The following is a 12,289-nucleotide window of genomic DNA, read 5'->3' as shown; positions in this document are numbered from 1 at the left end:
CTATGCAGTTCAGGCTGGCCTTAGCCCACTCTGTAGCCCAGGCTGGTCTCAAACTTGCAATTATCCACCTTCCTCAGCCTCCCAAGTGCTGGGATTACAGGTGTGTGTCACAAGGCCTGGCTTACATCTTTTTTTTTAAAAAAAGAAAAATAATACACGATACAGGTTTACCATCACTATTCTAGATCTTGAAAATAATTATACTCTATGAGTTTGACTTTTTAAAGCCTCCACATACAAGGGAGATCACGAAGTATTATTTATCTTTCTACACCTAGTTTATTTTGCTTATTATAAAATATAGTATGTGGATACCACCTGGGGACCCACTAGGCCCAGCTTTGCTTTCCTTTTTGCTCCTTTTCTGACCCACTAGAGGTTTTGAAGTGTATTCATTTTCACATTTTTGTGAATTTTCCTAGTTTCATTACTGAATTCTAGCTTCATGGCTAGAATACCATCATGGCTAATATCAGGATTTGTGGTTACACCTGAATAATGTTTGTAACAACCAGGATTATCCAGGTTGTCACAAATGGCAGGATTTCCTTGTTTATTATGGCTAAGTAATACTACATTCTGTGTGTATACCATACTTTTTTCGGCTTCTATGTTTTTTGAAATGTTAGTGTTTAGATGTCCCACTTGCTAAAGAAAAATAGAATATGATCTGGTTTCTTAACATTGAGAGCTAAGATGCTGAGTGTGTCAAAAGTGAAAGGACTGCTTCAACTATGCAAATCTTAGCTGGGCCTCCACACTGCCTGGCAATTCCTTTCCATCTTATTGGACAGGGCTGGAAGCAGCAGGAACCCAGGAGGAGGCAGGGCCCTGTGAATGAATGGCAGTGCCAGGAGCTGTTGGCTAGCAACCAGGCAGGCCCAATCTTGGACCCTAAGAGGCCCAATTCGAGGCACTGGTTGGGCACAGCTCACCTCTGATGCAGTTCTGTTTCACATTTTCTTTAGTCATTTATTATCAAACAGTTAGATTGTTTTTGTATCTTGGCTAATGTGAATAATGTTTCTAAGACTACAGGAGTACAGATATCTATGATATTAACTTCAGTTTCTTTGGATATAGGATTGCTAGATTATAAGCTGTTTTTATTTAAGAAACCTCTATACTGTTTCATAATAGCTGCACCAGTTAATATTTCCAACAGTAGTGTGCAAAGGTTCATCTTGCCCAAACTTCTTAATTACAGACCTCTTAACAGGAATGAGGCACAATTTCATTGTTTCTGATTTATATTCTCTGATGATTAATGATATGATTGCCCATTGGTCATTTGTATGTTTCTTTGGAAAAACATCTTTGTCCTCTAGACAAGGGAAAAAGGTCTTTATCCTCCCGTAATCCCCACCCCTTGGTACTACAGATTGAATACAGAGCCTTGTGCATGTAGGCAAGCACTCTCTCACTGAGCTAATCCTAGCCTTTTGTTTTTGAGACAGAATCTCGTTAAACTGCCCAGGATGACTTCTAATTCATGAACCCCCTGCCTCAGCCTCTGGAGTAGCTGGATTATAGGTCTGCGCCACAGCACCTTATCTCTGTCTGTTTTTTTAAAATAGGCTTATTTGCTTTTCTGCTGTTGAGTTATGTAAATTAAAAAGACGAAAAAAAAATGAGTTCCCTATATATTTTAGATGTTAACCCTTTATCAAATAAATGACTTACAATCCATAGCTACTTTTTCCTTTTGCTGGTTATCCCTTTTGCCATGCAAAAGATTATGAGCTTTATGTAGTTTTTTTTTTGCTTTTATTACCTGTGCATTTGATAATATATTTAAAAGTTTATTGTCAAGACTAACATGAAATATCTTTATACCTATATTTCTCTTAAAATTTTTTTTTCTTTTTGTTTTGAGATGGCTATTCCTCAGGCTGACCTCAAATTAGCTCAGCAATCTTGTCTCAACCTCCATGGTAGGTAGGACTACACATGGGGAATAATGCCTGGCTTTTATTTTCTTTTTGATCCACTAGTTGTTTAGAAGAGTGTTAATTCTCACATAATTGTGAATTTTCAAGTTTTCTTCATTACTGAATTCTAGTTTTAACCATTGTGGTCAGAAAATACTCTTGATATGATCTGAGTGTTTTGAATTTGTTTATATATGTAGCCTAGCCCTGCTGTATCCTGAAGAATGTTTCATGTGCACTTGAGAAGAATGTTTGTGCGTTAGATGGAAAATTTCGTGTATAGTCTTGGGAGTTGATTTCATTTACGGTGCTATTCAAGTTGCTGTTTCCTATTTACTTTCTGTTTGGCATGTGGGCCGGCAAACAAGAAGTACCAATTCCCCCCAACCCACCCCCTGCTCTCCGTAAATGACTAGCTTATCCGGAGAAACACAGGCTGTGATGATAGCTATGGAGGTAAAATGCAATTGGATGCTTGTGGTGTTTTCATGTTTCACTAACACTGTAGGTATCAGGGCCCGGAATTTAGTTCAGTGGCTTAAGCACTTGCCTGGTAAGCACAAGGTCATGAGTCTGATTCCCAGTACCAACAAAACAAAACAAAACACAGTGATATGTATCAGCAAAAAAACGGAGTCAACACAAATGAAATAAAAATGATATTTACAGAAGTAATTGCAGAAAACTTCTCAAACATGGAAAAAGGATCTGGTATTCAGAAAAGTATGGCAATATAAAAATCCAACTAGCCATAACCAAAGGAAATCTACACCCAGACATATACTAATTAAGATTCCAGAAATTCAACACAAGAACAGAATATTAAAAGCTGTTACAGAAAAGAAACATCACCTGTAAAGGAAAATCATCAGAATCTTCTCACACTTCTCAACACAAACCATCAAGTCAAGTTTGGAGTGAAGTGTTTCAGGTCCTGAAAGAAAACAACTTCTAACCCAGACTGATGTACCTTCCCAAACTATTTTCCAAAACTGATGGAAAAGTAAGATACTTCCATGATAAAGAACAACTGAAGGAATTCATGACCAGAAAACCAACCCTACAGAGAGTGCTGAAGGGTATTCTAGAGAGAGATAAAGATGATCATGGTTCCAGGAACAACAGCAGAGCAGGATCGCCAAATAGGACAGGCAGTTGAACAAAGTGGAAAAGTGGAGGGCCAGCAGCAGGAGGAGAGCATGGCTGTGATGAACCAATGTATGCTGGTTTTAACCATTAACGCAGATGGCCTCAATTCACCAATAAAAAGAAACACAGGGAGACAGTGGATCAACAAACAAGATCCATCAACATACTATATACAAGAAACACATTTAACTTGAAAGAAAATTCATAGATTAAAAACCAAAGGAGATTGATTCCAACCAATGGGAGACCAGAAAACACCCTATCAACTGTAGAATGGATAAGAAAGATACAGTATTTTCAGATAATGGAAACCTACCCAGCTATAAAGTAGGATAATCTTGAGGCTTTTGTAGGTAAATGGATGCAACTAGAGATCACGTTCATGGGTTAAATGGTTTGAACTCACATGGGTGAATACTGTGTTACTTCCCTAGTATAAAAAACAGGAGAAGTTGGTGAAACTCTTGTTTCATTAGTGAAACTCACTAGATATTATGAAAGTGACAGGGAAGAAATGCCTGGGAGGGGAAGGGGGTAACTACTATTAATTTCTTATTATTATTAGTCTTGTACTGTTTTTATGATTTTTTTAGGTTTAGTTTTGTTCTGTCTTGTATTGTTAGATTTTATTGATGATCTGATGGTATAGGCAGCTATTTTGAAGATAATGGGATGTATTATGGTAACCAGGCAGAAAGTAAACTTGTACTGAATGGTAATTTGTATTGAAATTCCTCAAAAAACAAAAACTACAAATTCCCCTTCCAGGTCTCTACCTGAAAGACATTATATTATATTGATACATCCATACTCATTTTTTTTTTTTTTTGCAGGGCAGACAGGCTTTATGAGTGATATCAGTACAGCGGAGGTACCCACAGAGCAGGGAAGAGAGGACCCATGCTCACATCAGTCCTATATTCCTTCTGAACCTTCTGGATCCTTATGAGGATGAGGTCTGGCCTGGACCAGTTCCTCCTGCTCCACCTCAAACACTGGGGATGGAGAGCCCAGGGCTGGCCTTGCTTCTTTGTTCCTCTTGTCATTAATCCAGTGCTATCACTTCCTTGATGGGATCAGCTATCTTCTCCAGCCCCTGGGTAGGGAACCTCAGTTCCTAAGGAGGGGCAGCTTGGGGGACCTGAGGCCTGGGAACAGCATCAGGGCCCTTTCCTGCCCCACACCCCTGAGTTCCCTGGGGCCCCTTACACAAGCAAGTGGGAGGAGGAGAGGGCTTCTTCATGGGATCTGAGCCCCTAGACGTTTGGGTTTGGGGGAGCCTCACAGTAACTGAACACCCCTGTGCACTATCCACCCTACGCACCTGGCTACAGACTCCACAGGGGGTGCTAGGAGGCAGGAGGTGGAGGTCTGGGAGCGGGCATCCAGACACTTCTGGTAGCGGAGCATGCACACAGGCTGCACAGCCTTGGAGAGGTTGGCGGCATTGGGCTCACACCAGAACATGGGGCAGCAGAAGGAGGCTGGGCCGGCAGCCATGATGAACACAAACATGTGGACATCTCTGCTCACAGCCAAGAAGGACAGGCAGCACACCCAACACTCCTCCAGAACTGCCTCTCTGCTGGTGCAAGATGGTGAGGGTGGCAGGGCCACGCTGACATGACTTGGGGTCCACTGTTCAGGGCTTCTGGAGGACAGGACTGACTATAGGGCCTCGTTAATTACATCTACCACAATGGGTTTAGCAACAGGCACGTTCCCCAGGTAATAGACTTGGAACCTCTGTGCCAGCTTATTCTTCGGTGCTGGAAATTCCACTTGGAAAGGGGCATCCACGAGTTTGGAGTGGTCCAGGGAGAGTCCATTCACCAAGCAGCAAGCACTGTGCTAGCAATGATCTTTGAGCAGATCTCATGCAGGCTGGTGGTGATGTTCTTGGCAGGTGCCTCGCAGCGAAACACGTGGCACTTGAGCATCTGGGTCAGCTTATCTCGAGCTATGTAGGCAAAGTCCCTTCCACTGTCCCGCCTGACGCCCCACACTCAAATGCTAATGAGGGGCTGGGTGTGCAGTAGTGCCTTGCTCTGTGGCTCCCCCAGCTTCAGCATCTCATCCTCCAGCTGCAGCAGCAGATCCTTTCCCTCTCCCTAGCCCCTAGACATAGGGTCATGCAGACTGTTTTTGTGATAGGAGAGCTGATGGATGCAATTGTTGACAGCCACACTGCTGTGTCCAGGGCCAGCTCCTCCTCAGTCATCTCCACCCAGCCTAGTAAGCACACAGCGAAACACTTGATCCCTGGGTTGGCATTCTGTGGAGGCAGATTCTCCTTCTTTTGGGGCAGTGGCTCTAGACTGAGGCTCTGAGCTGGGAAGGACAATGTCCCCTCCTCAGGGTCCTTCAGTCCCAACTCCATTGTGGCCTCCTCACTGGGTTCATCCTTCCAAAACTCTCCATCCTCATAGCCTTCTCCATGGGTAAACCTTGTCCAGGTGAGCTGGGACTCCCCTTGGGGGCTGCTCCCCTGTGAGGGAGAGAGACTACCAGGGGGCTCCCACTGGGTGGTCCCAGTTGGGATGTGCCAGTAGTAGGTCCCTGAGGTGTCCTGGACCCCATCCACCCAGCTGGCAGATCAGAATCCATCTCGAAGAGGTTGGGGTTCCAGAAGGAATCTGTGTCCTCCAGGGAACCATAGGAGGAGCTGCCGTGGGATAAGGTAGCCCAGCTTGAGTCCTCATCATTGGCTGTACTGTTCTGCATGCCAAATAGGAGGCTGGCACTCTTGCTATGTTCCCTGGAGCCATCTGTAGGAGGCTGGGGGCCAGCACAGACCTCCACACTCTCTAGGGGCTCAGGCAGCCCTGGGAGAGAAGACAAGTCCTCCTCCTCTTCGTCATCCTCATCTTCATCGTCCTCCTTGGCCTCCCCTGCCGCCTTCTCCTTTCCCTCATCTGGCCCATGCTCTTGGGTGCTGATGATCAGGCCAGGTCCTCGAAGCTGGACCGGATAGCTGCATTTTGGGCTGAGAGCTCCAGCTCAGCGTATAGACGCATTAGCCCTTTGGGGCCCAAGGGTGCTGTTTCAGGATCCTGATTGGCCTCCTCTGCCAGGGTCAACGTCACGTTGTAGTTCTGGTCATGGTGGGCTGGTCATGTGGAGCTGGTTCTGGCCCTCCTTCAGCCACTTGGAATTGGCAGGGCCTGGCTCAGGCCCACCACCCTCCCCCATGGCACTACACAGGTCCTTGGGTCCTACAGCTGTGGCCTGCAGCTTGGCATTGAGCAGTTGGTTGTGAGCAGCGTGCAGGGGCAGAAGCAGGCTTAGTGCAGGGCCTCCATGGCTGTTGGCATTAATGGCCAACTGGCTCAGGGATGATAGGACAGACATGGCCTTGGTTGATCCTGCGTGGCGAGACCCCAGGCCCAGGTGGCGGAGGTGGCTCAGGCTGCGGGGCTCCGGCTCCACCGCGGCTTCTCTATCACAACCCATACTCATGTTTATAGTAGTAAAACTTGTAATAGTTAAATACTGGACATGGCCTACAGATGAATGACTAAAAAAAAAAAAAGGATTTATATACTACAGAGTACTATTCCGTCATAAAGAAGTTAAGTCATTTGTAAGAAAACAGATGCAGCTTGAGACCAAAAGGTTAAATAAGTCAGACACACAATCTTAAATATCACATGGTTTCTCATATATGAATGAGACATTTAAGAGCAAAGTAAAGGACACTTAATAGGAAACAGGAAGATAGATCTTTTGTAAAAGGTAAGGGGACCAAGAGATGGAGGGAGGGATGAAGGAGAGATGGAAAGGGGATGTAAAAAGAATTAAGATGTATTATGTACATGTACCAACTCCCCATAACAAATGTAATCATTATGTACTGCAGACATGTACCAAAAATTTTTTTTTAAAAAACCAGTCTGATTGAAGTAAAAGTAATACACCCTGGAAAGTATATTGACTGACTCATCAAATGGCTCTAGTAATAAACATATGATGGCATGGCTGCATATGATAAATCTGAGTATTTTTTCACAAAATGTGAGAGGAGAGAATAAGCAGTACTTCTCAATTTTACATGATTGACTACATAACTTGTAATACGTATTTTATATGATATGTTTTGACCAAAATGAAAATTTAATATCATGAATATAACAATATTAAAAATAATACAGATCAACATTCTAAGTATTGTTTTATATGCTAAGTATTTATTTATCTACTTTATTAAGGTCAATCTAGAAATGTTTATTTGAATTTTTTTATTGTGAAATTGAGCAGTGGAATCACATATCCAGAGTAATGTTATATTTGTTCACATGCAGTATTTATAAATACCATCCCCTCCCAAATTTGGCTCCATGGACTCTATGCCTTTGTGTATTTGTAACCCCTTGTCTCAACAGCCCCACAAGAAACATCTAATATCTGTATCACACAGTGATTATATATTTATGCACATACTGAAATGCAAATAGTGATTATTTATGAATTTTAAGGCTTTTGACTCATTAGGAAGCAAACTAGTTTTCATGCCTTAAATTCTTTATCTTACATCTTTTGTGTTAATTTTATTGGTACTCTTATGATATACATAAATGATCACATGCATCACAGGGAATTTGTACCTATATATATCTTGCTTTTTCTTTTTTCTCCATTCCTTCCCCTTCCTTCAACCTTTCTTTCTCTTGTTAATTTTTAAAAGACTTTGTTTCCATGTTTTCCTTCTATTATCTTTTTTTTCCCTTTTCTCCTCCTTCCCCTTCTCCTCCTCCCTCCCTTGTTTCTCTTCCCGTTTGAACGTTTTCTTCATACTTCCCATTATCTACCTATTTTGGTCCTCATATCAGGCCTTAAATTCTTGCTGCAACTTCCTTAAAATGATGTGGTGTCTCCCTCCATCCTCCAACCCCACACATGATATTTAACTACAGTATAAAGCAGAGTAGTGGTCTTGGCAGAGATAGAAATTTGAATTTTCTCTGGTTGAGACTGACTGCAAATAATGCAAAAAAATTTTTTTGAGAATGCCAACAGTTGAGATATTTTGCCAATTCATTGATTAAAATTACTTAAAAGGCATTTTTATCCTTGTGAAATCCTGTCCAAGCAAAGGTTAAAGCACTATCAGTAACAAGAAAACTCTTTGAGGTTCTACTTTAATCTGTAAAACATATTCTTTGAAATTTATTGGAAAACACTGTTTCTCCTGAGGACTGGACTCATTGTATCACTGTGCATTTAATTACCAATCTCAGCTTGGTGAAAGATTGTGGGCTAGAGAAAGGCATCACTCACAAGCCACTCTGAGATATGTGTCCAATCAAACAGGTATTGTGACTATGTGAGAAGACATGAGAACCACAGGAAATTGCTGGATTGCAACTTGAGTGAACTAGCAATGAAAAAAAGCCAAGAAATACTGATATTTAGAAAGACAAACAAAGTAAAAAAAAAAAAAGGATGCACACCAGCACTGGATCAACACAGGTTCTGTGGAGGAGGGAAACTTTCCCTTCCGTGCAAAGGTAAAAGAAAAATCTCAACACACTCCTGTGAGTACTGACCTTGCTACCGGACAGAGATATGATTTGGGCAGAAAGACCAGAGTTTAGCCAAGTGAGCAAAGATGGGAGTGGTAATCCTATCACTTCTTCCTGGATTCAGACAGAGTTGGGTCACAGAATCATCTCTGATGTTCAACCTCTCTCTGCCTCATTATATATAAGAAATAAGACAGATTTAGACAGAACAGAGATAGGAAGTAATTGTAAATTAACTCCTCTGCTTCTGCAAATGGTGCAGAAATAAAGTAAACCTCGTATTTTTGTATCTCCAGGAGGAAAGGTCATTTTGTTCCAAACAGGCAATATGCATCTAAACTAACAGCTACCTTGGGCCCTGAAAAAATGTTAACTATGACAAGGAATTGGGAGAAACTGTTTAGCTCCCTTGCTCCCAGGAGTCCAAATTCCAGGCTGTGAAAGCCGGCAGGGTGGATGGTGAAACCCAGCCAGCAGCAGGCACAGCCAGAATACAGTAAATGCCAAAAAGGAAAATGGCAGGAAGCATGAAACAACAGAGGTTTCAATAATGCAAGAAAAAAAAAAAGAGCTACAATGGGTTTTGTGGTGGGATGGTGTCTAATTTATGGGTGCCACCCAGGGACTGCTGGGATAGCTTCTAGACCTTGTGCACACAACCCTACTACCATCACTCTGCTTAAAGGTTTTCATAGTAAATGCAGCTACACACAGATACTAGACAATCACACCTCCAAGAACATGGTCTAGTAATTTATGGTTTTTTGGCCTATGGTTCAGACTGCCCACTATCCAGACTAGCCCATGGAGTACACAAGTCAAAGATTTCATGTATAGCCTAGCATCCTCATTTCCAGACAAAGAATTTACAAATTCCTAATAAGGATTTTAAAAACCCAAGGGTCCCTTGCCACTAGTACTTGTGTCTCTCTTGTTCTAGCTCTGGGTGCAAGCAGGCTTGACACAGAGGTTGATAGGTTTCCTTACTGAATCTTTGGGGGGATTTACTCTGGTATCATGAGGATGTGGGAAAGTACATTTCAGAGCCAAGATTCTCTTCTTGGCTGTGAGAGAGGGAGTGAAGGAGATAGGATGGAATACAGTACTAACTACAAAACAGGCTCAAAATATTGACCCAAGGCTCCCAGTCAATGTGGATATCTAGCTGGGATGTCCTGCACAGTGAGCTAGGAGGATACTGGGACCATGCCTCCCACCCCAAATGAGAGCTTTTAGGGTCTCCATGACACAGGGTAACAGAGATTACAACCAACAAACCAACCTAATTGAAGAGTCCAACATCTAGCAGAAGAGTTTCACTTTAGGACTGAAGTGTTACCCTGTTGTAGAGTTTATGTGAGACACAAGCCTTGAGAGACAGACTTGGAGAGGGTGAAAGCTACTCAGGGATCTCCTAGGATACTCTGGGGATAGACGATCAGACCCAGATCACAGGGTCTGTATTCTGTTATGGAAGGTTAAGTTTGGAAGGTATAATCGTCAGAGGGAACAGTCCTAAAGAAGAAAGCATTTAGCCTAGTAATACGTTTGAGCTCTAGGACTACTGCCTATATTCAGCAGAGATTAGTGTTTTGAATATAGGTGGATTAATTATCTTCACTAAAACTATAGTCCTCTCTGTGCTGGTTAAGGGCGGCTCAAGAGTATTTCCTATGGTGTGTCAATGTCCAGTTGACATTTGATGCCTTTACTTTTGTTGAATTTAGTACTACAACCAAGGTAACATAGCAGTGGTCGACAACTGGTCATTTCTCTGTGCCAATATCAGGATTCTTGGTGGTCATAAACAATAAAAAAATGGATGTACATGCACACAGGAAAATGGGAAAACAAGGCAACAGAAGACCCCCAAGGTTTCCTAACTCCTAACACAGATAAAGAGGGCACAAATGGTGGAAAGTAAATAGCAGGTAGTGGAACTCTATAATAAGGTTATATAAGAGGTCAAGAAAGTAGACCAATTTGAACAAAAATGGACTAAAAGTTCACAGAATTATCACTCTCAATGTATTATGTTGCTCGGGGGCACATAAGTAAAAAAATTAGAAGAGCTGACCAAAATGATTCAAAAACATAAATGATAAATTACTAAAGATATAGAATCCTCTAAATTTTATAGGACAGAAATATCACAAATAAAAACTGCGGAAATGTCCAATGTGAAGACACAGTAAAATAAGAGACAAAATGGTAAATTATGAAGTACTCAAAGAAATTATAAATGATCATTCGGTAGCTACTAGATGACACTTTAAGACTAATTTAAGCCTACTTGAAGAAAAGCTGGAAGATAAAACAGATGTAATTATAAATATGATTATGGAAATCAAAGGAAAAAAATTCCCAAAGATGAAAAAAGAGACTTCCAGAACACCAACTAATTATGATAAAAATTAGTTTATCAAGACATATTGCTATTAAATTGCCAGATAGCCAATAAAGAGAATTTTAAAGAGTAGAGAAAAGCAAAAATCATAAATAAAAGTGAACTACTGGAATTACAGCACCCTTCTCCAATACAACCTTAAAGGCTAGACCTTAGAGTGAAATATTTAAACCCTAAGAACAAACAAATTAAAACAAACAGTGAATCTTTCCTTCAAAATAGTCAGAGAAATAAAGGACATTTCATGAAAAAGGCCCACTCAAGAGATATGAACACTAAACCTGTATTCCAGAAAATACTCAAGAATATCTTAGATACAAATGATGAAACCAATAAAGCTAAAAACCCAGATGAAATGAAAACAGCAAACAAGGTCAATGGATAAATAATAATAACTCAAAAAATCAGGAAAACAAAAACAAATGAGCTGCCAACAGAGAAAGAATGCAATGATACATTGTTTTGAGACATAACACATTTTGGTAATGTCTTTCAACATCAACAGCCTCAACTCTCCAGCTAAAACACAGAGATTGGCAGACTAGGTGAAAAAAAGAACCTAACACTTCTTTGCATTCAAGAAACTTGTGTAATCCAAAAAGATATTCATCAACTAAAAAAAAAATCAAAGGGTAGGAAATACTATTTCATGCACCAAAAGTCTCAGAACAAACACAGGTAGCAATTTTAAGTTTAAATATGGTGAAACTGATTACAAGGAAGAAAGTCATTAGTACTAGTTAAGGGAAAATCCAACAATGGAAGATAATGTTTATAAATATTTATGCACTGACTGGAATACCTATCTTCATAAAATAAATACTGCTGAACATATAAGATCAAATAAATACTAACAGAATCACAGTGGGGAGCTTAACACCCCACTTTCACAAAGAGGTAGATAAACTAGAAAAAAAACCTAAAGAAATATCAGAGCTGAGCATATGGACTTAATATATATCTATAGAGTTTTCCACCCCACAACACACTATACATTCTCTTCTGCAGCCTATGGTACTCTTTCCAAAACAAATCACATATTAATCTACAAAATCTGACTAAATAACTGGTGAATGGATAAAGAAGTTTTTAATCTAATGTAGTACTACTCTGTCATAATAAAAATACACTCAAGAGATTTCTAGGAAAATGGATGTGCCTTTAGTCCATATTCTTAAGGTAAATAAATTAGACACATATGCATGAATACCTCATTGTTTCTCTGGTGTGAGAAACCAAAACCGATCAAAATGTATTTGAAATAGGAAGAAAATGTTTAA

The 12,289-nt window shown here is 40.8% G+C and overlaps 1 protein-coding gene and 1 pseudogene across 13 annotated transcripts in view; both read right to left on the bottom strand.

Moving 5' to 3' along the window:
* The window catches only part of Dock3 (dedicator of cytokinesis 3), a 707,026-nt gene that overhangs the window by 193,938 nt on the left and 500,799 nt on the right, over nucleotides 1-12,289 (bottom strand). The gene's annotated exons all lie outside the window — the stretch shown is intronic.
* The window catches only part of LOC134476086 (amyloid beta precursor protein binding family B member 1-like), a 44,620-nt pseudogene extending 32,331 nt beyond the window's left edge, over nucleotides 1-12,289 (bottom strand).

This window comes from Cavia porcellus, unplaced genomic scaffold (assembly GCF_034190915.1).
Source record: "Cavia porcellus strain 051 isolate PalLab524CR breed Dunkin Hartley unplaced genomic scaffold, mCavPor4.1 scaffold_5, whole genome shotgun sequence".
NCBI classification, from domain to species: domain Eukaryota; kingdom Metazoa; phylum Chordata; class Mammalia; order Rodentia; family Caviidae; genus Cavia; species Cavia porcellus.
Note: the sequence above shows the minus strand (reverse complement) of the source record. Positions and strands in the feature narration are given on the sequence as shown.